The 13,156-nt window shown below is 42.6% G+C and overlaps 1 pseudogene; it reads right to left on the bottom strand.

The window, feature by feature from the left end:
• Positions 1-10,327: 10,327 nt before the first annotated feature.
• On the bottom strand, positions 10,328-11,879 carry LOC103020217 (phosphatidylinositide phosphatase SAC2-like; annotated as a pseudogene).
• Positions 11,880-13,156: the final 1,277 nt, after the last annotated feature.

Raw genomic sequence — 13,156 nt, 5'->3', positions numbered from 1 at the left:
TAGCTAAAAAGACATATTAGCTAAAGACACATTTCTGAAAGCAGCACTCTAAAATGAGAGACCATATCAGGCATTCTTAAAGATGAAGTGAGGGTTAACAAGGTGACTGTGGATTTGACCTTGGGAAAGAGGCCTAAATATTTAGGGCCCACATTAGAAGTTTGTCTATGTAATTAACACTTCAATTGAGAGCCAAAGAATAAAACTGCTGGATGCAATAAAAAGACAAGTTGGAAACCTACACTAATAGATGAAGTAATTGGGGCCCAGAAAGGGGAAGTGTTTTTTCCCCCTAGTATCCCAAAATGAGTAAGAGGCAGAACTAAACATAGAACCCAGTTCTGATTCTGGGTCTTTATGTCATATAGTAGTATTTGTCTTAATTTACTGATTCTAAAGAAAGTTTGAAAAAGTAGATTCTCATGTTTTCCAACTATAACAGCTATGGACTCAGACTATGTAAACTTGAAAAAGGTTTTCTTCCAAGTGTTCTTTCTGACTCTGCTCTTTGGCTGAGGACACCATCCAATTTCTAATAGGACTTAGAATTCCTTGCTTATGGCTTCTAAGTATTAATTTGCAGTGTAGATTTTTCCCCTGCATTTTGTTTAATGGATGAATTAGGTTTGATCAACATTCTAGTAATGTCTTATAAAAATATAAGTTTAGAGTACATAATCTGGCAGCTTGTGAGAAAATCATTTTCAGGGGAAATAAATTCATCCCAGTCAGAAGATAGGATTAGTCAGGCTTGACCTGCCAAGTTGAATCAGACAGTTCTATAGCATCAGATGGTCCCGGCATTGACTTTTTAATGAGAAACGGGTCTGTAAGATCTGTTTTACTCCTCTGTAAAATATTTTATGAATTTGAACAAAGCTTTCCATCATTTAGATACTGTCAGGAGCTGGAGATGGGTTAGGCTGAGACCAAGTAAAAATTAGCTTTCGATGGCCTGGCCAGGGGGAACATGTCTAATTTGTTAACGTGCTGACCCTCTTTCTTCCCTAAGCCAAAAGGCTCAAAAGACCATACACTAGTAAATACCTTTTATAAAGAGAAGAAAAAGACCAAAGCAACCCAGCAGAAGCTCTTTGGAAAAAATCTCATAAAGTATGCAGTCCCTCCTGCTGGCGGGGGAGGATTGGGAACAAAGCATCTGGGCCTCTTGGCTTTCATGTCACATCCACAGCTCCAGTCCTTAAATGCAGCTTCGGGGCTTGACAACTAGAGTTGACTAGTTAAGTGGGTCGTAAATTCCATCTTTAAATCACCCAGCTGTTCTCTTTTCTCAAGAATAAAATCAACCCAGCTGGTAGGTGGGAGTTTCCCACTGTGACCCAGGAAGCCAAGGTCTGGAGACAGGTGTGTAGGGGGAAAGTTGGGGTGGGGGAAAGAGGGAGCAGCGAGGGGGAGGCAGGGGCCTAAACCTTCTCCTGGTCTACCGGAGCACTGTGCTGGGGCTGCCTGCTGACAGGGGTGGAGGTGCCCCAAGTCGTTATTTGGAAGGAAGCTTATTTCTTGCTGTGCTCTGCAGTCGGGTAGGAATGGAGGGACGGGGCATAATAGGATCATTGAATGTTAGAGCTGGAAGAAGTCCCATGAACTGAGTCTAATCATTTTGGAGATGATGAAGCAGAGGTCCAGAGGGGGACCTGCTTGGCCCATGGACACAATTGGAGCCTAGTTATTCTAACTCCACTGAGATCTCTTCTTTGTCTAATAACTCTCAAGGCAGTATGGGACAGATGCATACGATCCAGACCCTGGCATTAAAGACCCTGCAAGATCACTGGGGAGACAATATAATAATATAAACAACTTATAATAAATAATGTTGCTAGGCACAGAAGTCCTTATTGCTATACCACCGAATATGCTGAATGCACCTGAACAAGGTACTTAACCTCTCTGTTTCTTGGGTGCTACCTCTGTAAGAAGATATTAAATATTTACATACACACAAACATAGGTAGTAACTAATAGAATTAAATATAAAAATTTAATATTTAGAGAACTTATGCTCATGGCCCTGGGGATGGGGAGAGAAGGTCTACAGTTTACTTTGGAACTTTCCCCAACAGGCCTGTTCACAGATCAGAGAGAACGCTGAGGTTCTACTGTGGCATTTACCCTCTCCTGGCCCTCCCTCAAAACAGGGTCCTTCTCTGACCATCCACCTTTGGGGTCTTACCTCTGATGTAGCCCCAATGTATTCCTTTGTGATAGACCCCCATACTGCCTTTACCCAAGACCTTGGTGAAGGAGTGTGTATCTCTCACTCTTTGAAGCACACAGGTGACAACATAACTAGTCTACAGAGTGATCGGTGTTAGAAGGTGAGGGTCAGAGATGAAGTGGCTAATCTTCCTTGTCCTCCCCTTTGCAAGGTGACAAGTGATTTAGCGGGTACCTTTGTGGTCTAAGCCAAAAAAATGAGACAAATGATAGTAACCAAGGACTATGTCTTGAGAACTCTGACAATCCTTTAAGGATTCCTGCATTGATTCAGTGAGTCCCCTTGTCTATATGTAAACATTATGCAGTCAGGTGCAGAGCGGAGCCAGGAAACCTGGATTTTATTCTTCCCTCTGCCACAACTGTGTGATCTTGGTGAGAACTTATCTCTCTGATTCCCAGTTTCTTCATCTTTAAAAGGAGACAATTTTTCTTCTCTGTGTGACCTATAAGGTTGTTAAGGGAGTGTAATGAAATAATGTATGTGAAGGCACTGATTGTAAAGCATATCACACCTGGGAGAAAAGGAACCCTCCTGCACTGGTGGTGGAACTGTAAATTAGTGCAGCCACTATGGAAAACAGTAAGGAGGTTTCTAAGAAACTAAAAGAACTACCATATGACCACCAGTTGCACTCCTGGGTGTATATCTGAAAAAAGAGAAAAACACTAATTTGAAAAGATACGTGGACCCCAGTGTTCATAGCAGCATTATTTACAATTGCCAAGATACGGAGGCAACCTAAGTGTCCATCAACAGGTGAATGGATAGAGAAGATGTACCATTTGCAGCAACCTGGATGGATTTGGAAGGCATTATGCTAAATTAAATAAGGCAAATACTGTGATGTCACTTATATGTGGACTCTAAAAAAAAAACACAGTAAACTAGTAAAAACTAGTAAAAATTACAAAAAAGCAGACTCACAGATATAGAGAACAACCAGTGGGGAGAGGGAAGGGGGAAGGGCAATACAGGATTAGGGGATTAAGAGCTACAAACTATTATGTATAAAATAAGCTATACACAGGATATGTTGTACCACATGGGGAATATTGCCAATATTTTATAGTAACTACAGACTATAACCTTTAAATATTGTGAATCACGATATTGTACACCTGTAACATATAATGTACAGCAACGATACTTCATTAAAAAAAGAAAAAGAATGACACATCTAAAGTATCTGTTATCATGAATGTTGGTGAAAGGGAACAAGGCTCATCCAGAGGTTAAACTGCGGATGCTGATTGGGAACGTTCACAAAGTAAGCCTGACTGTAACTCGGTAGTGACTTTTCTCAGGTCCATTTTCAGGTGGGACATTCCCCTAGAGCCTGCAGTGTGGGTGGGGAAAGCAACCAGACGGGAAGATTGATTGATATTTAGAACTCCTTTTCATTTTCTCTCTACTCCCCTCCTCTACTCACTCATCCCGACCCCTCTCATGTTTTTCCTCTCCTTCCCTCCCTATGTATTTTCCGTCAACATCGATCATTGCCCGTATCAAGTTGCCCAGCTGGGCTGCAAAGTAAACCTCAGATGGATGTACCTCTGTCTCCCTGCACACGTGCTAGGAAAGAGCTGTGCACCACGGGGCAGGGGGCAGAATGCGACTGACCTGCTGCCCCGTGCTCACGAGTCCGATCTCCTCTCTGTGTCCCACACACACTGCCCTCCTCTGATCATAGCACATGAATTGGGGCCACGAGCCAGCTATGCATTTGGAGGAACAGCTGGCCCAAGCCTGCACTTGCCCGGATGCTATGACTGTGAAAGGATGTCTGAAATTCCCTTTCCGATGGAGGGCTTGACCCACGCGTGGTTTCTCTGGACAGCCCACCTTCTGACCAAAGCAATCAAAACCTGTGAAAGGCTAAAAAGGCTATTTTGAGGACTTGACCAGTAACCCCAGGCCTCCGGCCACAGAAGTGGTGGCAGAGAACCGCTGAAGTTGAAGTTCGAGGAATATACTCCCTGGCAGTTGAATACAGGACACAGAAACAGTCCTTCACGGGGAGGGGCATGACGGCTAGTCATGGTGTTTTGATGAAGAACAGCCGCGGGGGCATCCGAGGCTCTGCGGGACCCTTGCAGAGTAACTATTTTCAGGTGTGTTCTCAGGCAGAAAGAAGCAAAGGAGAACGTCTTTGACTTCTGCTTCTGGCAGGCAAACTGGCTGCAGTCAGGCGGGCCTCAGTTCTGCAACCGTCTTCCCTCCTAAACTTGAACTTCCATCTCAGTACAGTTCTGCCTGAGGATCACCTATTCAAACCAAAACAAACCTCTAAGCAAAACCAAAACAGACAAAAACCAAACAGCAGCCAAAACCTAACTTGGTATTTCAACCTAACATTTTCAGGTTATTGCTTCATTCGTCAAAGCATTTATTCTTTGTCCATCACATATTTGAGTTTTAAGATGTGCTGGGTACAGCATAAATAAACCAATACCTCTTGTCCCTGGTGTCACAGAGAGTACAGCACGGGGGCCGGGGATGGGGGAAGCACATACGTAGGTCAGTGGACACTCAAGTGAGAATCCACATCTCAACACGTCGGGTGAAGTCACTCTGATTTGGGGCAGGGATCAGTTGTAGGAAACACATTTGAAATATGCAGTGTGTTACACTCAAATCTTAGGACTAATAGGTTGCCCCCTGCAAGGAGACTCTTTGAATCTGCTTTAATCAATGGATAAACTACTTGTAACTAGTTCATCTAGTTACAGGGCATGTTACAGGAATGAAAGTCCCAGGGCCTTGACAAGCCACCCTCCCAGGGTCTTGACAAGCCACCCTTTCTGAGAATGGGTTTAGAACCTTTCAATTGAAGGCGTGGGGTTTGAGTGGCAGGGTGCTGCTTTCAGGGGAAGTGCTTTGTGAGAGGGGGAGGAGTGTGGCATTGGCCCCAGCACTAGCAAAGCAGGAGGCAAACGTGTGCATCAGGGTTTGCACGTTAGGCAGGAAGCAGATGGCCCTGAGGAGTCCTGCCTCGTGATTCTCTGAGCTGGTTACAAACCCAATTATAGCAAGTAAAACACTGTGCTTATGAGGACGGCTCCTGTAGCTGCGGTGCACCCAGCCCCAGTACTGATCAGACAGAAGTGCCCATGAATCCTCTCTCACTCGGGAAAAGTTTGCTCAAGTCATCTGCCTCATGGCTAGATCCGATCACATACATTTCCCTGAACTCTGAGGGCATCAGCTATCTGGAGGCAAATCAAGTTGTTACAGCTTTAGAACAGAGAGAGGAGAGCTGAGATCAAGAAGTTACTGAAGTCTTTGGGGGCAGTTGGTCATCACCCTCTCTCCACCAAGGGAGAAACTTTTTCTTTCTCTTGCTCGTTTTCTAGCCCTGTGGGCAGCATTCTTGTGCTCTGCGTGCCCACAGGGGGTCCATGGGGATAATCAGCTTCCAGGCCCTGCCCTGTACCAGACTGAAGGTGTGTGAGGCCCTGAGGATGGCCGACTTCCTATAGCTTCTCAGCTCCTGACGGCTGCAAGTGCCTGTACAGAGGCCCGTTGGTGGGTGAAAGGCTTCCTACCATGTTTCTCTCGGCCCAGCATTTTACACAGTGAAATCAGACTCAAGGGATGATCACTGCAGCTTTGCACATGAAACACAGTTGCAGGACACGGAAGAGAGAAGAAACGCTTCCCTCTCACGTTGGAAAGCAGAGAGAAGCTGATTATCTGAATGCGCACGGGCTTCATGTGTGGAACTCTGAGTGAAGCACTGTCTGTGCTGCCAGGCCCAGGGCAATCCCCCAGTTGGCTGATTCCTAGGGATGGAGGCTTTTGCTGGCTACAGACCTCCCATCTGGCCTCTGGAGCAATTTCAACAGCATCACTTATAAGTTATGCTTACTAGGACATGGCAAGAAGGGATTTCTGCTAGTCTGAGCCATGGCTGCAGCCAGGACCCACACCTAAGGCCATGCCTCTCACTGCACACAGCTGTGCAGAGCTCCTGCTCTGAGAAGCAACAGCAGGAACCCAGACAGATGCTCAGTGTGATCTCAAGAGTAGGGAATGGAAGAGAAGATCAATTTAAAGATGCGTGAACAAGGGGTGTGTCTGCAGCCATCCTGCTTCAAACTCCAGCAGCAGCCTGCCTAGCCTCACTCCAGAATTAGGGGGCATGAGATGCTCTTTGTGATCGGAGTGGGGAGGCATTGGTTAGAGCCCATGTCTTCAGGTGCCGCGTCCCATGCCTGACTTTGCTGTCTACTCTCATAGGTACTCATTTCAGTTCAAGAAGCATTATTTAGGACCAACGATGTCCTGAGAACTGTGCTGGGTGATGAACAGGCCATCTTCCCTGACAACAGGAACCAACAGTCCATCACTTCCTTGCTTCTACATCAAAGAGGCCATATTCGGAGATTGATTTTTGTCCGAGAAAGATGTTCGTGACAATTTCCTTACTGGGAAATCCAAGGTGGTCTTGGCATTAATACAAGCTCTTTTGTCTCTTGCCTATCCTTTTCCGCCCAAGTGATTTCTGTGCTTATTATTATTTTTTTTATTATTTTGTAATTTTTTCTGCCTAACCAGTTTCTATGATTTAAAAAGATATTTATCTATTTATTTATTTTACTGTCCAACCAGAAATTTGACCACAAAGTTTCCCTTGACTCTTAGTCTTTATATCCTGATTTATGTTGGTTCACTTGTTTTCACTGCTGTTCTTAAAATTTTACTTAGGTCATTATTTCAAATAATAAAGGTAAAAAAAATATTCCTGACAGACAGGAGCATAGAAAGGACACATGTGCTATCAAATATTAACGTTGACCATATTTGCTTCAGCTGTTTTTAAAAAGAGATGAAATGTTACAGAGTCGAGCCTCTGTGCCTCCACCTAAATTGTGAACTCCTGCTTGCCTTGAAGACTGACCTATAACTCATAAAATGAGGAATAGCAGAATGGTCCTTTGCCTCCTCAATAGGGAGTCAAGAATCTTTATCCAGCTAATCTAAGGGTTCTTGATTCTGCTCTCAAGGCATTTCCCTCTTGTTGTCCTTTGACAGCTGTGCTTTGAGAGGAACAAAGACGAGGACACCAGTTCTTTAAGAAAAACAGAATACATTTCTAAAGACAGCTTCTTCAATAAGTGGTGCTGGGAAAACTGGACAGCTACATGTAAAAGAATGAAATTAGAACACTCCCTAACACCATACACAAAATAAACTCCAAATGGATTAAAGACTTAAATGTAAGACCAGACACCATAAGACAGAGGAAAATATAGGAAAAACACTCTGACATAAATCACAGCAAGATCTTTTTTGACCCACCTGCTAGAGTAATGGAAATAAAAACAAAAATAAACAAATGGGACTTAATTAAACTTAAAAGCTTTTGCACAGCAAAGGAAACCATAAACAAGACAAAAAGACAACCCTCAGAATGGGAGAAAATATTTGCAAATGAAACAACAGACAAAGGATTAATCTCCAAAATATGCAAACAGCTCATGGAACTCAATATCAAAACAACAAACAATCCGGTTAAAAAATGGGCAGAAGACCTAAATAGATATCTCACCAAGGAAGACTTACAGATGGCCAAGAGGCACATGAAAAGATGCTCAACATCACTAATTATTAGAGAAATGCAAATCAAAACTACAAGGAGGTATCACCTCACGACAGTCAGAATGGCCATTATCAAAAAATCTAGAAACAATAAATGCTGGAAAGGGTGTGGTAAAAAGGGAACCCTCCTGCACTGTTGGTGGGAATGTAAATTGATACAACCACTCTGGAAAACAACATGGAGGTTCCTTAAAAAACTAAAAATAGGGGCTTCCCTCATGGTGCAGTGGTTGAGAATCTGCCTGCTAATGCAGGGGACACGGGTTCGAGCCCTGGTCTGGGAAGATCCCACATGCCGCGGAGCAACTGGGCCCGTGAGCCACAGCTACTGAGCCTGCGCATCTGGAGCCTGTGCTCCGCAACAGGAGAGGCCGCGATAGTGAAGGGGCCCGCGCACCGCGATGAGGAGTGGCCCCCGCTTGCCACAACTGGAGAAAGCCCTCGCACAGAAACGAAGACCCGACACAGCCAAAAATAAATATAAAAATAAATAAATAAATAAGACCCGGTGCAACCAAATTAATAAAAAAAAACAAAAAACAAAACTAAAAATAGAACTACCATTTGACCCAGCAATCCCACTATTGGGATATACCCTGAGAAAACCATAATTCAAAAAGAGGCATGTACCACAATGTCCATTGCAGCACTATTTACAATAGCTAGGACATGGAAGCAACCGAAGTGTCCAACAACAGATGAATGGATAAAGAAGATGTGGCACATATATACAATGGAATATTACTCAGCCATAAAAAGAAACAAAATTGAGTTATTTGTAGTGAGGTGGATGGACCTAGAGTCTGTCATACAGAGTGAAGTAAGTCAGAAAGAGAAAAACAAATACTGTATGCTAACGCATATATATGGAATCTAAAAAAAAAAAAAATGGTACTGATGAACCTAGTTTCAGGGCAGGAATAAAGATGTAGACATTGAGAATGTACTTGAGGACATGGAGTGGTAGGGGGAAGCTGGGGCGAAGTGAGAGTAGCACTGACATATATACACTACCGAATGTAAAATAGTTAGCTAGTGGGAAGCAGCAGCATAGCACAGGGAGATCAGTTTGGTGTTTTGTGATGATTTAGAAGTGTGGGATAGGGAGGGTGGGAGGGAGATGCAAGAGGGAGGGCACATGGGGACATATGTATGCATATGGCTGATTCACTTTGTTGTACAACAGAAACTAACACAGTACTGTGAAGCAATTATCCTCCAATAAAGAGCTATTAAAGAAAAAAAAAGAATACATTTGTATAATAATGTTTCACTCCAAATAAGGTGAATGCAGGAAGCAAACTAGTAGTTGAAATATTACTGCCTAGTTTCTTTCTGTTTTTTTTTCTTTTTAAATTATAATGATATTTTATTTTAAATAGTCACAACATCTGACACTTCAAAAAAAGATACCACTAATAAATAACAAAAGTGGAAATATCAAAGTTACAACAGACAATGTTTAGCTGAGAATCACTTCAACAGAGTAAGGCTCTAAAGATATCAGACAAACCAATACTTGTTTGGAATAAGGTGTACAACTTTCTTACTGTATAGGCTTACAGACAAGGCCCTGGTTCCACGTGGTCAAGGTTACAGTCATAAAACCTAAAGTTTTAGCACAGTTGTGCTTCAGACTAAATTTTCAACAGTTGTACTTGTCTACACAGGATGTTATGGACTGCCCCCTGCAAAAAATTACAACTTGAAAGACTTCTTTCAAGCATTACCGGCATCCAATATGTATACATTCTTAACATTTCTGAAAAGAGAGCAAAATTAATAGGTGCTGGTATTAACATCTGACATCTCAGGTTTTATGACTGACAAGTCTTAATGCTCCTAGACTTTGGGGTGTACAAGGTAGCAGTATTTTAAATTTAAGTAGAATGTGGGGAAAATTAGGATCAAATGGGCATTCATTTCTTGACTGTAGTGCCATTAGCCCTCAATTAACTCTTTATAGGGAATGGTTAAGCCATCAAAAACGAAACCAATATTTTTTATATTAAAATGCTTCTCCATACTAGTAACACTTTGAAGTCACTGAAAACTAAGTATTTACCTTGAAATGAACTGACAGACAGAACAAAAACAAATTATGAAAAATGCTAATCACCTAAATGGATCCATGTCCACTCTTTGTGTCTACTTCATACATTCTACCCACCCACACTCCAAAAAAGGTTCAGGTTATTACGTCCCAAAGTAATCTATTCCTGAATTACTTTTAAAGAGACAAACTGCTCTGTAGTGTATAAGCTACTTAGGTCTACACATTCTAGAATGATGCACTTCCATTGTCCTAGCTCTCAAATTTGGAAATCTCCTCAGGTTCAGTCTCCTTTTAAAAACCTTTCCAAGTAAACATAATTAGAATTTGTGATCTCTAGATTCAAAGACAGTACAGGTTATATGACACCTCCGTTTTTTTGGATTAAATAAAAGCCACAGGATTCTGAGTGGCTAAAAACTAAATCTGAATTATTTGTGTCTGCATTGAGTAAACATATTTTTAAGTTCATTCTGCTGGACCTCATTAACTACTTCAGGTTCTGCAGGGCTCTTCTGAACCTTTGCCATGGCAAAGCTTATCCCCTGGGTTAATCCAGCTTGGGTAATATTAGCAACCTGGACTGTGGAACTTCGGATCTTTGCAAAGGGAGAGACTGCTCTGCTGCTACAGCTCTCTGAAGGAGAAGGAGTTACGTGAAGCCCTCTCTCAAGTTCAAGTGTGCCAGATTCGGAGCCGGGGGTCTTTTGAGATACAACTGAATGCACTGGTTCAACTGACAAAAGCTGTGGGCCTGTTTCAGAAAAAGACACATCTAATTGAGATGGTCGAGAAGGTATCTGTTCCATTGATTCAAATTGAGTTTCTTCGTTAGAAACTTGATTGGTCATTTGATTTCCTTCCTCACTAGCCTGAGAAACAGACCTGGTTTCTGATAGCTGGGTCATTTTGTTTTGTGCATCTTGAACAAATCTGTGGCAATAAATATCCACGGGCTTGGCAAAGCCAGTCAATGTCGTTTATGTTGTCAGCAGAAGGACTTTTCTTCAGAGAAGACTCATAGCCTTTTCCAAGCCCACTTTCATGAGCAATTGTAACCTCTGAAGGAACACGAATGCTAAAAACAGTGTTGCTAATAGACTGGGATCAACTGCCTAATCGACGTATTGAAGCAATAACACCACAGCTAGGAAGCACATAGTCTACTGGCCCTGCATTCTCTAAAGAGTTAGCTAGCTGCCTGTCTTCATCAGACTTGCAATTTGTAAGGAATTCATCGGAGAGGTATGAGTCATTATCTGAAGACATTTCCCCATCTGGCTGCCTGGGCTTTATTATCCATCATACTAGTGTTTTCCATGGTTTCAAGACTACTATCTGATTCCCAAAGATTTACTTTAAGTTTGGTTTTAGAGAGTTAACTTTCATTTCAGGTTTTGTAAAGTTCCCTAGCTTTCGTAGATTGCCAATATTTATATTGGATTTGGTCTGTTTCACTTTTTGATTTAGAGATGAAAATTTGCTCATTAAGTTTTTTTTTCCCTGGGCCAAAGAGCCTTGGTTTTGAGATCTGATGCCAATGATGTCTTCATGAGGCTTACTGCTCTTCCTCTCAAGCTTTCTCTGTTTTAGGTACATCTAACCCCATGGCTTGCTTGGTGATCTGCAGCATCTCTGCAGTGCACTGAAGGGTATCTTTTCCATCCTCACTGGATTGCGCACTACAGCTCTCAGGGTGTGGAAATAGCCACTTGCTTCTTTATATCTGTAGTGAAGTCGCATGCAGGAGAACCTTGCCTTACCAAAAAGAGTGGGTTCAGGACCTATTTCAATTTTTTCCAGGTCTTCTGGACCTAGTCGTTGATACTGGTTTACTTTGTCAACTTCATCCTCATAGTAGGCTACGTAGTAGGCAGAGTTAGAAAGCAGCAACAGCATATCCTCATCTCTGTGAGAAGCATCAATGAGGGTGCACTCTTAAAACTGCTGCTTGAGCCAAGCTATAAAAATTACCTCACGACACGTATTTTAATATGAAATAAATTCTAAACCTACTAATCAGTGTCACTTTATCCTAGCTTCTATTTTGACACTAATATTTGCATCGGTCAAACATGATCTCAGTCAAAAGCATTTTGTCCAGAACGAAAAGCACTTGGCACGTAAGCACAGGCAGTCGAGAACAATGTCAGCCCTCCCACCCGCCCCGCATCTTTACCGAAGTATAAGCTGCAGCAAATAGTTAATTTCCCTCCCCGCCACCTTCCACCCCACATAAACAGAAAAAAACCCCAAAAACAAAAAATCCACACTTTTTTTTTTTAAACACGGACAAGAAAAAAAAAAGAAAACCGCTTTCAGGGCTTCCCGGCCACGCCTGCAGCTGGGAAGCAAGGGCTGCGCTCCTCGTTCTTCTCTTCCCGCCGGTCAGGCATCCCCTCCTTCCACGCGATGAACACGAACCGCATGCAGCCTCGCCACCGCCACAATGGTCGCGTAAAAGCCACCGTCATCAGGGGACATTAACAGGAGGCTTTGGAAAAGCAGTAATTTACAGGACAAATACAACCCCACGGGAACTTTAACCGTAAGTCCTGCAAAAGGGAGAAAAATCTTGAAAGTCTTCGCCAGGCTGCCTGCCTTCGGGCTGGGGCTCGGGAGCGTTGCCCATGGCTTTCGCCGGCCGCTGGGCGGTCGGACGTAGCCTCGCGTCAGTCTGTCTGTCCGTCTGTCCACCAGGCGAATCTCAGTCAGAGCCGCCTGCACCAGAGCTGACACCTGAAGCGACTGTGGAGACTGGGGGCAACTGCCCCTCTCTCTTTTTTTTTAATTGAAGTATAGTTGATTTACAACGTTGTGTTAGTTTCAGGTGTACAACGTAGTGATTTAGTTACACACACACACAAATATATATACACACATATATATATTCTTTTTCAGATTCTTTTCCATTGTAGGTTATTAAAAGATATTGAATATAGTTCTCTGTGCTATATATTTATTTCATTTATTTTATACATACATTTAGTTCATTTATTTTATTTGTGGTGGTGTGTATCCGTTAATCCCAAACTCCTCATTTATCCCTCCCCCATTTCCCTGTTGGTAACCATAAATTTGTTTTCTATGTCTGTGAGTCTGTTTCTGTTTTGTAAATAAGTTCACTTGTATCATTTTGTTTAGATTCCACATATAAGCAATATCATATGAACTTTGTCTTTTTTTCTGTCTGACTTACTTCACTTAGTATGATAGTCTCTAGATCCATCCACATTGCTGCAAATGGCATTATTTCATTC

Source organism: Balaenoptera acutorostrata, chromosome 13 (genome assembly GCF_949987535.1).
Source record: "Balaenoptera acutorostrata chromosome 13, mBalAcu1.1, whole genome shotgun sequence".
NCBI lineage: Eukaryota > Metazoa > Chordata > Mammalia > Artiodactyla > Balaenopteridae > Balaenoptera > Balaenoptera acutorostrata.
The sequence above is the reverse complement of the archived record's forward strand: the minus strand, read 5'-3'. Positions and strand labels throughout refer to the sequence as shown.